Source organism: Ruditapes philippinarum, unplaced genomic scaffold (assembly GCF_026571515.1).
Source record: "Ruditapes philippinarum isolate M1 unplaced genomic scaffold, ASM2657151v2 ctg4963_1_1_1_1, whole genome shotgun sequence".
Classification (NCBI taxonomy): Eukaryota; Metazoa; Mollusca; class Bivalvia; order Venerida; family Veneridae; genus Ruditapes; species Ruditapes philippinarum.
The window spans coordinates 46,125-67,158 of NW_026860610.1; the positions used below are offsets into that span (position 1 = coordinate 46,125).

Consider the following 21,034-nt stretch of genomic DNA (forward strand, 5'->3'; position numbering starts at 1 on the left):
TAAAATTATGTATCTTGGAACAGTTTTTGTAAAAGTAAATTTCTGTTTAAAAAAATAAAAATTGTCTTAGTTTGATTTTAAAACTCAAGTTAAGAACATACTAAATTATATATTGATAGTAAAATCATTTTTTAAATTGGACTTTCGAATTTTTACTGATACTCCAAATATTCTTATACTAATAAAGTTTTATTTTAATTATGAAATCCGCAGATAATGTGAAAGGATCTTTATACTTCATTTATGTGTATAAGAAAGTAAGTAAGTAATTTATTTTAATGGGGATACGGACAAAAGCCCCCCCCCCCCCATCTAAAAATGACAAGGTGGACAAAAGCCCCCCCCCCCATGAAATTTACACGTAGGACAAAAGCCCCCCCCCCCATCAAAAATACAGGTAGGACAAAAGCACCCCCCAGTCCATCTCCGTCTATTGAGAATCTCGTCAGTTTAAATCTGGAACTTGAAATATTTTAACAAATAAATGCAATTGTTTTAAAAGATAATTTACATTAAGATTTAAATTTAAAGGTACAAAAGTTCTAATTTGATTTATTGTGTAATTCGTACTTATAATTCATTGATGTTTTTATGTTTACTTTATTATATATTGTGCAGTTCAAATGTAAATGAATATTTTCAGAGAATCGCTTTTCAAAGCTTATCAAGGAAATAAAAGTGAAAGGCGCATACTTGTCTAGATTTATTTGAAGTATAACCCAAGTTCCCGAACACTGGGCGTGTAAAAATAGAAAGTAATCAGTCTGGTCTATAAACTTTAGGGAGGCTTTTGTTTGATGGACTGGGGTGGGGGCTTTTGTCCTATGTGTAAATTTAATGTGGGTCTTTTGTTTTACCCGCTTATTGTTATCACAAAAATTTGTGTAATTTATAAATATTTCTTAGCGCTTCTAAAACGTCTTTTATTATTATTATTATTATTATTATTATTATTATTATTATCATCATTATCATCATCATTTTATTATTATTATCAACTATTATCATCATCATCATCATCATCATCACCATCATAAGTATTATTATTATTATTATTTTATTATTATTATTATTATTATTATTATTATTATTATCAAAAAAATAAATAACCGATTGAGCATTAGAATCAAAGTTTTGCCTATGAAAAAGTATCAATGGTTATGTTATACATGTATGCAAAGTTATCGTTTATGGATACATGATATTTCTAATTTAATATTGCATTATTTTGGATCGAATAAAGGTCTTAATATGTTGGTTTCTTCCGCATTATCACCGACCTTAGTATAAATCCGTGGCATTATTAATGCTAAATGCTTTATTACACCAACGGTATCTAGGCATATCTTATAAATTGTTTTGTACATTTATGTCATATACTGTCTTGCCATATTATAATGCATTGTATATCCTCATGGGCTATATAGCCTTATGGAATATTCAAAATAAACTTATCAAACTTAAAACTTATCAAACTTATCATATCACGCGTTTTCAAAACAGCCAATGAGTTTAAAGCGTTGGTTTTGTATCACGTGAATCCTATCAACCAATCAGAAATAGCGCGGGCGAAATGAAAAAAAGAAAAAACGGGATTGGAAATGGATAGCAAATAAAATTCAGAATATTGCAAAACAAGGTAGGTTAAAAGTTATTTTTTATCGTTGCAATATCAATATGCGATCAATAGAATAGTTGCATTTTGTGAACAACAGCTTATTTCAGGGTTAAACTGATTTGTTTTTAGAAAACTTTAACACTGTTTAATCTGTTTCGCTATCCAATATGGCGGCCGGATTAGATAATTAAAGCAGCGATATATCCCTAAATTTAGACTGGGAGGTTACGAGTTTGATTTTGATTTCTAAATTGTATCTTGTTTAATTAATATTTTTTATGAAAAATGCAAAAACAAAAAATGAAAAGGGCATTTGTTAAATGCGTTAATCGTAACTTCCCTTCAGGGTAAAAAAGACACCGAGTTTAAATTACGACATTTAAACACCAAATATGTCAAGGTATTACAGCCCCTGGACATGGTAGTACTAAGGGATTAATCAGTGTGTGTGACACGACCTATGTATGCTTGATTGGTCAACTAATTGGACTTTATAATCTTGAGCGATCAACAGCAGGGGTGCGAATCAATGTGCAAGAAAGATCATATCGAAAAGGGACACTCAAATTCTTTTTATTTTAATAGTAATTTATGAAATTGGTAGCCGAAAAATAGGTTATGTTTTATCTATTCAATATAATAACAAAAATTATCAGATTTAACAGATTAACATATTTTAAAAGAAAATTGCTTAGTACTTCTAAAAAATAGGTTTATAAATTTTTAGATAAAATTGTTTCTCAGTCTTGATAATTTAACGAGCAGAATACTTGTTTTATATTCGCAGTTTTTATTTTTATACAAATCCCCATTATTTGATGCAAACATAAGTCAATTTAAAGACTCCGCTCTTTTCAATTTTATTCACTTTTTTTAAGTTTCTGTACACATGTTGTTATATATTTCTTATTTATATTAACCTATTCTTAAATGAATACAAATCTTAAACAAAAATAGGAAACAAACATTTCTTTTTTATTTAAATCATAATACATTTAGATGAATAGATAAAATGAAAATAATTGTCAGAATCTTTTATTTACATTAATACAAAGAATGTGTATGATTGCATGTAATATGGCCGTCAGGTGTTAAGTTTAACAGTTAACTGTTAATTCACTTACCCTTGGTGTCAAAGCATATGAGCCGCGTCACGACAAAACCAACATAATTGGGTTTGTGACAAGCATTGATCCAGACCAGCATGCGCATTCGCGCAGTCTGATCAGGATCCACGCTGTTCGCTATCGGTTTCTCTACTTGTTATAGAGTTTGTAAGCGAACAGCATGGATCCTGATCAGACTACGCAGATGCGCAGGCTGGTCTGGATCCATGCTGGTCGCAACCCCATAATGTTGGTTTTGTCGTGACGCGGCTCATATGTTTATTTTTACATTGATACGAAGCCTGTTGTCGGTGTAAGAATTTTAAACGGCTTTGTTTGTATTGTTTTAGCATTAATAGTAATTAGCAAGATCGAGTTTACTCGCAGTTCAGGACAGACAACTCTTGGTTTTCATTCGATATTTTTGGTTATTTATCTACGTTATTCAGGATTACCCAGATTTTAAATTGTATATACATGAACTGAGTTTTCGACATTTACAATGTATTTTTTATTGGACAAATTAAAATTTAAATATTTTTTTCTTATTATAATTTTAACTCTTTGTTTAGTTTTTAAGATAAACATTACGCATAAGGTGATATCGCATGGGTCAGTCACAAACACGCGCCTGTTTGAGGAAATAGTTATTTAATATTTCATTATACATGAATTTAAACGCTTGAAAAACTATATTGAGCCTTTGTACATCACACATTTTTCGACATTCCATATTTTGACTTATATTTCACATAAAGCAATATGGTAACACTCGCACGCACGCACGAACACACAAAATACATAACTACACATGCACATAAAAGTGAACACGTTCCTACAGTATTAACAATTTCGCACATGTGATCACTTATGAAATATTTTCAATGTTCTCTTTATCATTTTATGCTGAAGTTATATTATGATTTTTCAGGACAGTTAAATCTTCTAGAAATGCAGCTGTGCCATCTTTACAGCAATTGTAGATGAAGCAAAGTATGGTAGCAAGTTATATAGATGTAAGTTCACGTATATATATTGTTGTGTTTTGTGAATGAAATAAGACAATTACACTGTTAAGAAGAGTTACCCAGACTCATATCTATTCCACTCTGTACTGACATCATGTGCTTTATTCTTTCTCAAGGCAAAGTCATATTTCCTTAATTACACGCATTTATTTTGACAAGAATAAATGTGGTTAGTTATACATACACTGGCAGGGCTCACGCTGCTGGTCGCCATAGTCGCCATTTGCGATTATTTTATAAGATTGGCGATTATTTTTGCATTTTGGCTACAAAATCTGGCGATTATTTTATACTTCCAACAGTGTTTATATAAGGTGTAAAAATCGATAAAGAATGCAGTAGACACAATTAACACCAGCGGGGTGAATTTAATTGAGTGTCAACTTTTAATCGGTCACGCGCTGCTTACTATATTGCCCGAGGTGATAAAAATACATGGGAGATGTAAAATTGTAAAGGTACTTTAAAGATATTGTCCAGCATTATAATAGCCATCAAATGTCCGTCAATTAGCCACAAAAATCGTCTAAAAAATTGATAAACTGGATATTGACCAACCCAAAATTTACCGTAAATTGCAGTAACTGCAAATTTTGATTTTTTTTGTTTTAAGCTGCTTGACTAAATCGCCAGTGGAAAACAATGATAAAATATTTAAAAGGTATTAACTTCCAAATAACTATTTGCACAACAACCAAAATTGTGAACATTTCTTCAGAAAACAGGAAAAAATCCGATTGTCACATATTTTCGCGACCCCGATAATTTTTATATTTATTTTAAGGTGAAAATAAGCTATGTTCTGTTTAAAAATCTTAACTATTATGGCAGAAAATTTGTATTACATTGGTGATGATGACACTTTTCAGTAAGTTATTCAGTAAAAAGGCTTCATTCTGTGAATGAGTTTGCAAGTGTTATTTCTATAGGCTAATATGACCTAGATCTACTCCAGTTCTGTGTGAAATGTGGAAAATGACAGTGGTTACAGTATAGCTGACAAAATTTGATTAGAATAAACAAAAGAAATTGTCTGATAACAGCATTATGTAAAGTTATAATGAATCATTAATATTATTGTTATACAGTTATTATACTATAAAACATGTTCTATAATAGCAATCAAAGTTGTTGTTCTATGTAAAAAAAGGTAGTTATCAATATACACAAATGTATCAGTTTATTTACTGAAAAAAGTTTTATATGGAATGTTTATTTAATCAACTGCTTATGTTATTAATCGCTCAATCGTGAACTTTTGGCTATTATTTTTTTAGGTTAAAAATATTGGCTATTATTTTATTTGAGCCAGTGTGAGCCCTGCACTGGTTCTCTTTTATATCTTGTTAGAATCAATTCTTTGGCGGAATGATGTCACACTTCATAAAATGATGTCAATTAAGGCATATATGATATAAGCATTTTGCCGCGCATTTGAAAATGCTAAACCATACTTGCTTGTAATATGCAAAAATCAAATATATAAAATATAAGAATTAACTCGAACACACAAAATGGTTTGATATAGATGCAATGTGCATGCGACTTTATTTTATTAAATTAGTTTTCTTTTCTTAAACATATTACTGAATCAAAAAATATGTATTTCTTTACAGTTTAATCACTTTTATATATGTTAATGATAGTAATTTGTTTAGTTACTACGTGCGTAAAGCGATAAGTACGCCGCTTTGATAATGTGAGAGTGACGTTACATTTTCTTTTGTACATGTACACTAAAGTTAACAACATTTGTCTGAATAGGTAAAACAGGGTTTTCAAAGCGAATATAATGTCAGATAAGAAACAGAATTTGAAATGTCTTGATGTAAAAGTTAGAATGTCATACACGTTAAATTTTATCACAAGTTCGAGCCTCACAAGTTGTCTTACTTTTTTGCGTTTTTCTTTCCATATATTTTTTTTAAAATTTTACATTAGAAAAATGAATTGGGATAAAAAAGGCAGTTTTGTTATGATATTTAATAATTTAGATATACATGCACGGATGATAGTGATTTTTATCCTGTATAGTGTGTAGTATGTAGTAGTCATAGTACTTTTGCAGTGCGATAGTATTTCGTGCAAACTTAACTATAGTTGAAACAGTCTGTGTACAGTATCATGCATTCCGTATAAGTTTGCACCAACTTGCTAAATAGGGCTAAATATAGCTACATTTAAAACAAAATGAGAAGTTAATAGAAAATATCACAGCATTTATAATCTTTACAATAAATGATACATAACTTTCCTACCTGATTGATAATTATAAAGCAATATTTTTGGGAAAAAGGTGCAATCCGAGCCTAGCTGTCTTGCATTGATATTTATCACAACCTTACCTACTGCATTACGCTGAGAGTTGGTAAATTTGTTGATAATTTAATTTATATAGCTAGCCTGTTTAAAGATAATAAACACAATATGATAGCTGTTTTACACCTGGAAAGTGGACTTGACCACCTCGTCACTTAATTATCATACTAAACGCACAGTACTTGTGCGCACGTGAAACATATTGCGTTGATACGTAAATGTGTCATGTGCGCACGTAATAGTCGCATTCGCATGTATTAACAAAAATATTTCCTATCTTATTTTATGAAATTGTCACATATGATACGTATATTTTATTATCTGAATTTGATTTCATACTATCAGATTAATGCTATAGGCAAGGGAGGATATTTTCATTGATTTATATTTCGTGAGAATTATCACTTTATTTTTAGAGATGACACACTGTAAGAGATTCTATTGTCAACTTACCTAGTTAAACAGTCTTGACAATAAAAAAATAATAATCTACACTATTGTATATTGAAGGTATTCATTCGTTGCTGAGATAGTTTTTGAAACAATTGAAATTGAAACAAATAATAATCCAAATCGTTAAGATTAACGTTTTAATATAATTGAGAAGTATAGCTGGGTATTCCGCTTTTTACTTAACTGGATATCATTGTGCAAACACGGATCTACATCTGAGTAAAAATATCTGTACTTTTTAAGCCTTTTTTCAAACGAATTGACTCCTACTAACGATGCTAATATACATCGTAAAACGATCAAAAAGATTATGTCAGCACTTTTTCCAAATACAATGTTATTTTGTATTAATATATTTTTAATCAATAAAACACTCTTTACATAGAACAAAGATACCATTATCATTTATATTACAGGTGTGAAATAAATATATTCGTAAAGGTTTTATAACAAAAACATATAACTTATCATCCGTCATAGATTAATCATTTCATTTAATTCCTGTGTAAATGATTGCTTATAAATGACATCTTTATCCTAATAATATAAAATAATTTTGAAATTTGCGTTAGAAAAAAATGTATAAATGTATACGCTTAAAAAATGCTTGTGTATAGTCTTTTTGAAAGTTGTGATAACTATTTCCTGACACTATTTAAACATGATTTTAAACTCTCTTTTTCAGATACACACATGCCGAAGAAGATTGTAATATCTGGAGATAACATTTCCTACGTCACGAAATAGACAACGTCACACTGGTCTACGTAACATTCCTATTGATGATTGATATATTTAAGTGCTTTTAAGAACTGTGTTTGAATGACGAATTTCTGTGAATACGGATTTTTAATTTTAATGATTATTATTTAAACTTTCTGTAATAATCAATTTGTGCTATGGACTCATTTTCCTAAAATAATATGTAAATGTTAACACGAACAAATGATATGAATATCTTCAAAATATTTTATGGGTGTAATACAAGTGGCTCATAAAAATCATTGTTAAGATAAATAGAATCGAACTTCAAGTTGGTATAGTTTGTTCTAGATTTAAACAACATGCAATTCATACGGCTTGAAAATGTCGAAACATGTATGAAAATATCGAAACATGTACATGTATAACTCGATCTCTAAAGAAAATATCGCAGTGCGGATTTTCTCCACTGTGATACGTATTTCATGACTCTGTATCGCATCATACCGGTATATAGCCGTTCCGTTGCAACGCTACATGAATTTGTGCCTCCGAAATAAGGCTTGCAACAATATAATTATGACTGTTGTAGCGAAGACATGTTTATTTTGTTTAATATATGTATACATATTGAATATATGTTTATGAAATAATAAATATTTAAGAGTGATTCGATTTGGTTTTAACTTTATTATTTGAAATACTCCATTTGTGAAGATAAAGTTCTTAAGCATATGACTTTACAGTTCCCATTCAAAATGTGTAATAAAACATGTTCTGTTGTACAAGTCTGAATTTCGGTCATGTATACGTGTCACTTATATGTAAATGCATGCTTTTGATATTATCTGCATCTTCTTTTATCAAGAAAATACAGTTCCAACTTCTGTATTCCCTGTGGACAACTAAAAAATGCAATTCCGTATATCCCCTGTATATATTGAAAATACAATTCCGTATATCCCCTATATATGTAGAAAATACGATTCCGTATTTCTTCTGTATATGTAGAAAATACGATTCCGTATATCATCTGTATATGTGCAAAATACGATTCCGTATATCCTCTGTATATGTAGAATATACGGTTCCGTATATCCTCTGTATATGTAGAATATACGGTTCCGTATATCCTCTGTATACGTAAAAAATACGAGTCCGTATATCCTCTGTATATGTAGAAAATACGGTCCCGTATATCCTTGGTATATTTATAGTATACTAGGGATAACAACCTTAATATGGTCCGTATACGGGATTTTATTCTCCGTATACTTCAAAAGTACGAACAAATATACGTACATGTATATGGGGCAAATACGGAATTCCGTATATGCCTGATGCATATACGGACTTCCCGTATACCCGGTGTTCCCTATACGGACTCGTATACTTGGTCCGTATATTCGACGAATACATCCCGTACACGCCCGTATATGTCAAAAATACGGGACCGTATATTCCCGTATATCAGTATATTTTTCGCAGTGTTAAATACACAACACATATTTGTAAACGTTGTACAAGTAGGATGTAGGCTTGCATATTTATTGTGTTTGAAACTATTTTTTAGTAAATCAACTTAATTCATAAGTCTATTAGACAGACAGTTTTATATTAAAAAAAAGATAAATTAAGCAATTGCGCCGTTCTTGACCAATTTAATCTTAATAATACTTTCTAATAAACACTAACTTGTACGTAATAGCATAGAAACGGGGCAAGTAATTGTCTGGCCCTGTATATAAATCTATGTATCATAAAGTGAATGTATTACTCCATGTTCAGTTAAAATTTGCAGCTTTGTTTTTGAAGTATTTTAATTTAATTTATATATTTCAAATATTTGCGTTCAGATTCTCGTTGTAGCAATAATGCTGAGCTTGAAAGTGAATTAAAAAATAACAGATTAGTAAATCCTCTTTTCTGTTAAACTACAGCAAATATTTATGTTGTTTTTTGCCAGCATTTACATAGTATGATTATTCCTGTATTAGCAATTAAAATCTTTATATGCTGATAAATATCGGGAATGTCATAAAATAACTGTGTTCCTAAACAAATAGTAAAATCTTTACGTTTCTGTAAGAATGGAATAATTTATATCCTTAACTCTTCACATTAAATTAGGAGATATTGCTGTTTATACAGATGTAGAAATTCATTTTACTGGGAGATTATATGCAACAAATGAAAGCTTTGTAGAGTAGACAATGGAGACCATATCAGAAGATTTATAAATTGGAATTTCTTAGATAGATTAACTGGGGCTACATGCCTCCAGATGATTCAAAATATTTCAATAAAATCAAACTTTGGGAAAATGTACTAAGATGTAAGGAAAAGTATAAAGTTTCAAGACTCAGATAATATTTTACATATTGTGTGCGATTTATAACTGATTTTTCAGTTTTACAACTATATTTCTACTGCGTTACTAACGCAGTAAAGGCTATTTATGAATATTTGGACCACAATTTTGGAAATATACGGGGTTTGTAAGTGGCATTGGTTATGTGTAAATTGCTTTCTTTTGGTAACTTCACAATATTACACATTCAATTAATTTTTCAAAATTTTCATGAAAATTAGCATGCATCTGGAGGTGTACTGTGCTGCTTGAAATCATAAAACAAAATGTTTAGGAAATATACTCAGAATGAATTTTAAATGGTATGTTTCTGCTATTTTAGCCCGATTTACATCGCTTTTCTATTTTGTATCATTGTTCACAATTAATCTGGGAAAACGGAGTTAGCGAATGATCTGAAGGTTTGCACGCACGCTATTTTGTCTAGCCAGACAATATCTTCATTATTCTTGAAGACCGACAATACCTTTATTATTCTTGAAAAAATATTTCCAATCCCGTCATGTCAAAAACCTCAATGTCAACTCTTTAAAATAGATCGTCTGCACTAGCCTGAAGTCAGTCATAATGTCAACATCTTAGATTTTATCTTTAATACTTTCTGTGTAATCACTTACATGAAGATTTTGCATACGAAGATGATCCAGTGATCACAATAGCCCGAAAAAGATCACAATAGGTCTAACTCTTACCCATCGTATTTATAAGATGACTAACGTTGTGAATGTTGAAGAATATAACTTTTATTATAAATGTTGAAATTGTTGCTATTAATATGAAGGTTCAAATATATTTCATATAATAATGGGACATAGCTATAGAAAAAATGATCACCTAATTATGTCAGTTGCATTTGTACCTTTAAACAAGTAATCCAACAATCAGTACTCTTCAAATATTTTCTTTGTGATAAAAGGGGCATAACTATAGAAATACTCATAACTGCGTTTTGTCCGTTGTCCGTTTTAGCAAGTATGCTTTAAATGAGAATAATTAATGTATTTGGCATTTTTAAAATATTCTATAAACTACCAATATCAGTGACAAATTATAGTTAAAAGGGTAAAATTTTAAAAATAATGCTTTAAGAATGATGCTCCATGGCCTACAACTCCACTATGTCAAGATTATTAAGTATTTTAGTTTCATGTTGATACATTTCATAGTTTCGATATCATTCTAATTCAGAGTGTTCAAATGAATCTGTTGAAGGTGTATTTGATAGTTACATATAGGCAAATTCAAAGTAACTGTATCAACATAAATGTTCCTCTGAGAAGATAACGGAAAATATACCATTGTACCAATATTCAAATACATAAAATAGTAAAAGTAAATTATTTTACTAACGTAACGAAAATCTTCACCCATATTATTTGTTTTATCAGATGATCTTAGAAAATAACATCGAGACGGGCGCCAGGTCCGGGATTGTATCATACATAAAGGGATAAGCAATACACAGCTTTGGGTTTTAATATTTGTTGTAATTTGTGGCACTTAAATGTTATTGGTAAGTAAAATATTATTGTTAAGTAATCATGTAACCAGGATATCTATTTAATCTTAAGCTTGAAATACGGTTAATAGCTATACATACCTTCACAACGAAATACCTAGACCCCGGATCCCGGGTGTACCGAATTCAAACGTTTTCAATACCACTGTTACGTTCAATAAATTAACATTTCTATTCATATCGGCTTCGGCGCTCGTAACTAATTCTTTAAAGTTAGCACAATCACTTGCAATACAATCGGCTACATACTATGCAAAGACGTAAGGACATGATGTCCTTGTTTATGAATTATCTGACCTTGAAAAGAACAGCATTTTCAAAATCATAAAACACGGTGACACCTAAATTTATTTCGCTAAATATGTTTCTGTTAAAAATATATTGAATTTCCCTAATGACTTAGAATGAATTGTGTCCATATTGCCTCACGACAATATGTTACCATGGCGAACGCCTTTAATGAAAAATTTTGACCATCAGTGAAAACTGAATATACGTCCAAATATAGAGCTTTTAGAACATTTTCATTTGTATTACAAGTGCGACCTGTCATAATAATAAATAATGTTTACCAAGTTTCGTGTTGATGGATTTATAATTTTTTAGATAAAAAAGGCCACATTGTCAGACGTTAGTCTGAGTGGGTCCACTAACTAAGGTGACTTTGTCTTATTAACAAAGGAACTTGCTAGACAGAGTAATAAACGTCTTCCTTGTGCTTCTGTACTTGCTGCGCTTCTAGACTTGCTGCAGGTTTGGACTTGCTGCACTCCTGAACTTGCTACGCTTTTGGACTTGCTGCACTTTGCTGCGCTTCTAGACTTGCTGCACGTTTGGACTTGCTGCACTCCTGGACTTGCTACGCTTTTGGACTTGCTGCGCTTCCTCAACTTGCTGCGCTTTTGGACTTGCTGCGCTTCCTGGACTTGCTGCGCTTCCTGGACTTGCTGTGCTTCCTGGACTTGCTGCGCTTCCTGGACTTGCTGCGCTTCTTAGACTTGCTGCGCTTCCTAGACTTGCTGCGCTTCCTGGAATTGCTGCGCTTCCTGGACTTGCCGCGCTTCGTAGACTTGCTGCGCTTCTTAGACTTGCTGCGCTTCCTGGACTTGCTGCGCTTCTTAGACTTGCTGCGCTTCCTGGCCTTGCTGTGCTTCTTAGACTTGCTGCGCTTCCTGGACTTGCTTCACCACTTCTGCAGAAAACTCTAAGACAATACTGAAAGGTCCTTATTCGGGAACTAAGTTTTTTTTTTATTTTTCTGATCTTCTATTAATGAACATCAGGTCTCTTTATTTGTCTCAATATATATAGCAACGGCACGAACCTGATAGAAAACAATTGACGTGACGTCACAATATAATCGACGTCGCAGTAAAATAAAACAAAAGTGTGTTTCTTTTGACGCACTAAAATACTTATAACTTGAGTTTAAAAAGACCTATCAACATGAAATAAAGTGCAAATTAAAATTCAGCTAAATATCTAAAAACTGATTTAAAAATGAATTGAATCAGATTCGTGCTGCTGAAACAAACATAAAATAAAACGATAAAAATACTAAAAAAAATACAATCTTGACACACATTCAATACAACTTTTGGCAAATAAAGGTAAAAACATAGCAGAAAATTTTAATTTTAAGGATTTTACTCTGTACATTCAAAATAAAAATATTTTATGCATGCATTTCCGATCGCTAAAGAACGGAAAGCACGACGTCATTTTTATTTGAGTATTTCAATTAAATCAATTTAAATCATTTACTTGTTGAACTGTTCAATATCTTACCGACCATAAGAAAATGCGTTGAGGATATTTTCATGATACATGTAGAACTAACAGTAACGTTCTAAACACACCTTATTTAGTCAAGTTTATCATCTCCTAGAGCAATCGCTAGTACAAACTTACGCATTGTCAGAAAACGATAGCATCTAGATCATACTTCCCTATTTGTATTGTCTGAGTTCGTTAATTGCCAATAAATTTCTCTACATGTTTTGACAAGTCTTTGCGGTAAGCAAAGTTTTGCAAAAAGTCGTTATTTATTCTTTCCTTTTTCGCCAAAGATTTCTGATCACCCCTTCTTGCAGCTGCACATTTACGTAATGATTTTTGGATATACCAGGATATGTTTGTTTTAGAATTATTTTATATATCTTACTGGCTTGCTATTGTGTATGAAAATATTTTGTATTGGTTTTGAATTGACGGGTTAAGTTAGTTCAATGTAGAACGGTTGTTTTTACATTAATAATATTAGTTATATATCAATTATATCGAAGATTTCTTAAATCTTTAAAGACAACAAATTTACTTGTATGATATCAGCTGTCATATTATTTTGCATCATCCTTTCTTGGAATAAAATTTTATGTTGATAAAACGCACTGTAATATGCAAAGAATAATATCCACTGAATTTGAGTCTTTAATGGACATTTGAAATTATGTAATGCTTTGAAATTCTGACCAGCCACGACTTTTGCATTTGTAACTCCTATTTGTAAGATCAGTACTGTTATCAAATGTGCAGCTGCGGGAAAGTCAAATCAGATACCTTCGGCAATTATGAATAAATAATGACGATATGCATAGTTTGTTTACTAAACACGATACTGCACAGACATAATAAAGAGAAAGTAATTGATATTAAACATACCAATATCGTGAAAAAGCAAGGAAAACGTGCTTTGTAATAAGTATTGTGGAATTTCGAGAAAGCAAAATATTAACGTATAGCTAACGTATAGCTAATGAAACGACCTTTTTCACTTGAAATACGTATAATGATGTTTTCTTCGTGTTGACTTGGTGACCATAACAAAACTTGAGCTCTAACTTGTTATAAGAGATCATAATTCGTCAAAAACTTAAAAATCAAATAAGGCAACTTTTTGATTGAAAATATTATTATTAATACCAACTTGGGTAATGTATGTGTGTTTTTTTTTTAATTTCATTTCTGTCTTTATAATATATATTAAATTGAACAATTCTGAATGTGATAATACTGGTCAACAACATGAAAAAAGCTATAAAGCGGATTCCTTTTGGGAATACCATAGACTTTTTCAACATTTTTCTGGGATAAATGATTATGAAAAACGTCTCTGATATATGCAAAAACCCTACTAAAAACTGTAATAAAAATGCAAAACAGTTATAATAGCAGTATTTTATAACATGAGGCTTTTTTCCGCAAATATTTACAGTAATAATTTAATTACAAACAGTGGTTTAATGATTTCTGTCCCTCCCCCACCCTAAAATAAAATGGCAAATTAAGACTATTGTTGTTGACTTTATCTTGACCAAAATGCATATTATCGTTGCTAGTTACAGCTATGGTACTAGCACATCAGCTTTTAACAATGAGCCGCGTCACGAAAAATCCAACGTAATGCGTTTGCGACCAGCATGGATCCAGACGAGCCTGTGCGTCCGCGAAATCTGATCAGGATCCATGCTGTTCGCTATCAGTTTCTCTATTTGTAATAGAGCTTTTAAGCGAACAGCATGGATCCTGATCAGACTGCGCGGACGCGCAGGCTGGTCTGGATCCATGCTGGTCGCAAACGCATTATGTTGGTTTTTACGTGACGCGGCTCAAATGCTTGTTAATGTACAGGAACAGTCTCCAGTACATTGATGACTGAATGTTTATTTAACTAACGATACCAGTATTTATATCGTGAACTCATTTCCATTGGTTTTATGGCGGTTCAACACAATTAAGGTCATATGGCGCCTAAAAAGTAAAGATAATTTTGGTTAACCTCGGGTGTTCTTTAAGCAAAACCAGGGGTGAAAACCTTCCCCCCTGCTTGAGCTTAGAGATACATAACTTCAATAATTCGAACCCATTAAGTCGCCTCTTACGATCACGCATGAGTAAACGGTGGCTACAGTTCTGATGCCTCAACTCTTTAAGGTGATCCCTCACCACAAAAAGGAATTTGATTCTGTTGTTGCTTATATGGAAATGTTGAACTGAAAATCGGTTGTTGCTACCATTTTATTGTATTTAATTGTATTTCAGATTCAGTTTTGCTACCAACTATATGTAAAATTTTTCGAGCATTACTAGTTACATTTTTGAAAGTTCAATTTTTTTTAATTTTTAATTTGACAATGAAAGGTTGTGATAGTTTCAGCGGACATGGAGAGTCATACAATCGGTATTAACAGAAAAAAATAGTATGTGTAGAATTTTGAACATAAAACACAGATTTAAAAATTATCCTTAAGAAACATTATTAAACACTCTCTGGAGCCTGTGCATGTATGTCTTAACTGAAACTGATTTAACATTAACAATTTAATATATTTATCACAAACTTTTCATAGTGTTTCTGATATTATACATCTTCACAGGAGGCGACAAAGTACCTATTTGGTGTCGTTAAATAAGTTTCTTACAGTTGTCTTCCATTTAGTATTGATTTAATAAAGATGGTTGAAATGAAAGTTATCTTTTTTTCTCGTATCTTTTTGTTCAAATAATTTCAAAGAAAAAAGACATAAATAAAATTTGCGTTAAATTCTGAAAAGAACAGTCCTGCTGAGTACTGAAAATTAATTTACCAGTGGAATAAGTGATATAAATGACGTTGTATTGCACTGATTGTGTTTTCCCTTTTATCAAGTTATTGCACGTTTGCTTCGAACTTATAATAACAGAAATTTAAATTTACTACACAAATTGCTACATGATTACCATTGAGGTTTTGATGCAGATGAATGCGGTTCTACCAGCACATAAATCTCACGCTCACATTTTTCATTAATATACATGAAATTCTGTTTCTTACAAAAACCTTGACATTTATTATTTTTCATTTTTGAAATCAGATAATGTCAAAAGGCAATGAGATGCATCAGCTGTTGCGGTCACAGTGAAATTTCTCTAATTTTAATAGTACTTTTGAGCATTTAATATTTAACTTGAGTTTAGTTAAATGAATTTCATACAGTCATTATACGTTTCAATGATAAATACTGTTTTATTTTAGGGAGGGGGATGGTCGTCGGTCTTTGGGGTTTAAATCGCAACTATATTGTAAAAGTTATATGGCGAACTTCAAAAATGTCTGGTTGAAGAAGACCCAATGTTCCTATCCTTGGTGTATTATGTCGGTCATCTGAAAAAGAACCACAGATTCTCCCTTTTCATTGTTTTATTTGGTAAAATCTACGTTTCATCGTTTATATGTATGGACATTTAAAAGTTATTCTTTTTAACGCCATTTAACTTGCAAAGTAACTTAAAAAACACCAAGAAAATCAAATATAACAACGATTTAAGAAATCTTTTAACATCACTTTCAAATAATAGCTATATATTATTTTTTTGCATCAATTACCAAGTCAAAGTTGATGAAATTTTCATTTGTGCAATGCATAAATAACGGTTTATATTTCGTTGATTGCCGTTGTTCTTGACCTAATGATTTTACTCCCCCTTACCCAAAAAAGTGCATATTTAATCAACAAAATATAGTTTTGCCGGTGTCTCAATCGTATCCTAAGCATTCCATAGTCAAATAACTTATTTAGAGGATATTGAAGGAGTGCAGATTCAATACTGAGTTTATTGAACGAATTAGATGGCGAGCACATATTTTTTATATTCAACGAGTTCAGTAAATTTAGTAATGAAGCTACACGATTATTGTATCACACATAAAACATTGGTTTACAGTACCGAAATAATCAGTTTTTCATTGCTGCGCTTATCGTGTAATGCTAACATTAACAGCGACTACGTATTCTTTATATAACGCAAATGACATCACGTCAAAATATATGTACGGCCGTGCAATAACATGTTTACGGAGTCCCAAAGGCGAAAGAATTGATTAAATCGAATTATCACCGCTCGACCATTAAACACCGAAGAAAATATATAAAGTATTCGAGTCAACTTTTCGTTATTAATGTAGCTTTACAACCAACACCGAACTATTAATCTTATTTTTACCTAAACATCGGAATATTAATTGTAATTTTTGGTTCGTTTAATGTCAGTTTGTTTCTTTATGATGTCTGTGCTATGGTTTAATAAACAATCTGTGCACCAATTCATCATTTATTTATTGCCAAAGTTGCAGCTGCATACGAAAATTAGTTTTAGATATTTATGGCATATAACCATGTAAGATTGCATTTTACCACCAGGAGAATTGTCTTGTATAATACTAAGACTGCTTTTATTTCCTTATGTCGTTGTTGTTATTGTAGGATAAAATTTCAATTTGTTTTGTCCATATCAACCGCTGTAAGGTCGTTAGGCACACCGAGACTCGCCGCCCGTTCAAGAAGTGTCTGTATTGTTGCTTATAGACCAGGAAAAAACGTGTATTAAGTTTTAGTATCGAGAATGAATCGATACTCATAAACGAAGACACGTGACAGTTCTTGTCCAATATGCAGAGCAAATTTTGAAGGCGATAGAGATCGTTTTTTTATTTATTTATTTATTTATTTTTTGTTTGTTGTTGTTTTTTTTATTTTTTATTGAGGCCAATGAAAAATAACTTTTTAATTATTCGAGTGAAAAGAATAACAACAAGCAACTACTATTTCTTCTGGTCACTGCCTCTAGTGTTTCCAAAGCCCATCACATATGAACCAGGTACCATCACGTTAGCCAGACGATAGAAGAGCAGCTGGACTATCACGAGCAGCTGGACTATCACGTGGAACCAAACTAAAATCCAATATAAATGTCTCTTAGAACAAAACACGACAACAAAGGAATTGGAATGTAGAAAAGCATTTATGAAGGTTACTCATTATTTTTACACGATTAATAGTTTTTAACATTATTGATTTGCATATTGTATATGACCAAGTATAAAACGGACATTTGCTTATATACTTATTTACCTCTATGTTGTTTTTTGTTGTTGGCTTTTTATAAATATCATTATATTTATTTTAACGAAGACGCTTGATTTACTGGTAATAGATGATAATTATATATTTATAAAGTCCCACAGTTTCTTAGTATTTCGGTATTAAATATAGAATCTAATGATGTGACAAAGATGGAAATTTAAATTAAAGGTATTATGTTTTCATTTGATATTTTATTTTATCATGGTGCGGAAATTGTTTGCTGCTTAAAAGAGCCGTCTGCTGTGGAATTCTCACTTTATAATAATCCACTGTGTCATTAATTAACAATGTCACTTAATTCATAAAAAAACCTTTAAACCCAAATCGTAAGTCTGTTAGAATTATCGGGAAACAGAAAATCTTTTGATTTAAGAAGTTATTCAGTTCCATATGCTAATAAGTAGTATCTTGTTTGAATTTTGTCTTACGCAATTTTAATATTTTGCATCATATGAATTATGTGACCAAACTTAAGGTAAATTGTATATTATAAACAATTATTATACATGTATTAAAGCTAATGATTCAACGACTGTTTCTTTTTGTTCTTTTTTGTAATAAGTTTCCTGACAATGAAAATTAAAAAAAAAAACCAGGCCATCTTGAATCATAATATTTAATTTATGGAACCAATCAGACTTCTTACACAAACAGTCCAAGTTGTCATCAAGCAAAAATGAACAATATTACATTGAACAATTATTTTCAGGTGATCTGAAATTGATCGCAATATGTGAAACTAGATTCACGTTGGTATTTCTTGTATCAACTCTATGATTATTCATTCTCCATCATTATTTGACCTAGGTGTTGCTTATTATTACCCTAATATTTAAAATTTCATTAAATCATCATCCATTAAAATGAAAATTTTAAAGGAATTGCATTTTATATTAAATCCATAAAGGATTTGTAAATAAATTAACATGATAATAGAAAATAGAATTCGTAAATTACATTGTATAAGAAAAAAAAGAAGATTTAAATGTGATTTACAAAATAAACAACAAACTCCTTGGGGTGTACCCTTCGATTTTTTACGTTGATAAACCTTGTGTAAAAGAAGGTTTTTTTTATTAATTGTTTCCAGAATGGTAATTAAAACTTCGCTCTGAATATTTTAAAACATATTTATGTCTGTCATATTTTATTTTCCGATTCACTTCAACTCCAGCATCAACTGAAATTTATGACATTTAAACAAACGAATGTTGACAAGTTAATAGCTCTTTGAAGTGGAGCGTTTTAAAATATTTCCGCTGATTACCGAGTAAAAAAAATAAAGGCCTTGGTTCGCCTTTTTCTTGCACCACTTATTATGAATTACGTATTAAAACTTAACACGAATGCCATATAAAGCATAAAATCAAAATGAACAACCAATTAAACAGAAATTTAAACATTTATCTTATCATTACCAAGTGGCATAAGCCTCAGCATTGTACTTTCGTCATCACCAACGTGATCGATACAGCTCCCCAGTAGGACTGGCACTTCTTACTTTCGGGCTCTTAACAACATTTTACAATGATTATTAAGAGGCTTATAATATACATGTATTTAATAAACAAAATGAAGACTCGCCTAACTCTCCTCCACGTAGACAACAGATAGACCCTAACGAACACAATGGTGGCAGTATTCATATACTAACAACATCGCTTAATTACAATTTCGTACGATCAAACACCAACTGAAATAGCCAAACATCGTTACACTTCTCACGTTTGTGTAACCATACAGATAACAAATATAAAATTACCAATTTGAACCGATATATTAAATAATAATTTTCATGATAGTTATAACAACCTTTCCTATACATGATATAAATCAATTAAAAAAATAAAACGTACTCACTTGGGTGAATAGCTGTAATTATAAGTATACTCGGAATATCAATTGTCGTCTGAGGGATACCGCGTATGAATAATTTATCATGAACAGTCGAATAAATAAACATTAATGACTGTGTGGGCTGCGCATGCTTGTATTGAAAATTAAGATGCATATTTTATATAAATAGTATTAATACTTACAGACTATAAAGGAATAATAAACAGGATACTTAAATTTAATGTACTTAAATAGAGAAAATAAGAATCCCTAAAGAAAGCCCAACACGGCAAAATTGAAAATGTTGCAGGCTCGGTTTGATTGAGCCTGTTCATGGACGGTACCGTCAAGTGCAAACCACCGTCCACGCCCCCCAGCACCGGCTGAAGCAGAATTCAACATTTAACATGAACTGGTACATTTTAGAATTGTGAAACATCCGCAGATGTGTTCATATGGCGGTCACCATGGAACTTTCAATGTGACATGTAAGTGCCATTCTATGAAAAGCGGCATATGGTTCCCCAAATAAAAAAATTTGTCCCAAAAAAAAAGGGGCGAAATAAAAAAAAATAAAAATTTTTTTTAAAAAGGGGGAAGGGTTATAAATGCTTTAAAAAATAAAAATTTTAAAAAAGCAAAAAAAAAGGGGTTCAACGAAATTCAAAGAAAATTAAGGAACCCCAAAAAAAAAAAAAAAATTTGCTAATGGAAAAAAAGGGGAAAAAATTTAAGAAAAAACCCACTACGGGGGAAAATTTGGGAAAAAGTTTTTTAAAAAAATTTTTTTTTTAAAAAATTTGTTAAGGGTATGGGGTTAAAGGGTTTTCTTTCTTTTTGTTTTTTTCCTGTTATGTTTTAGTTGAAACGGGGGAAATAAACCCCCGTTTTAAAAAAAAAAAAAAAAAGGGGGAAAATTTCCTTTTATTTTTTTGAAAAGAAGGAATTAAAAGAACTTGAAGGATTTATGTGTTTTTTGCTGCCTATGCAAAGCAGTTATACTGTTACATAATTACGTTATTTTGTTTGGCCAGTATTCAAATTGCTTACAAACATGAACATAAACTGTGTGATGAGCAATGTTGAAATAACTCACGACTTCTAAAGATCTTCTGCAAAATAGTTAAGTGATTTATTGATTTGCCAGCAATTATCTCGTTTATCATATTAATAACATTCT

The 21,034-nt window shown here is 31.2% G+C and overlaps 1 long non-coding RNA gene across 1 annotated transcript; it reads left to right on the forward strand.

Moving 5' to 3' along the window:
- Nucleotides 1-1,097: 1,097 nt before the first annotated feature.
- Nucleotides 1,098-8,185, forward strand: LOC132712776 (uncharacterized). The gene is made up of 3 exons (XR_009623350.1): nt 1,098-1,639; nt 3,656-3,740; nt 7,210-8,185. It is a non-coding gene; the product is annotated as an uncharacterized LOC132712776 (long non-coding RNA).
- Nucleotides 8,186-21,034: the final 12,849 nt, after the last annotated feature.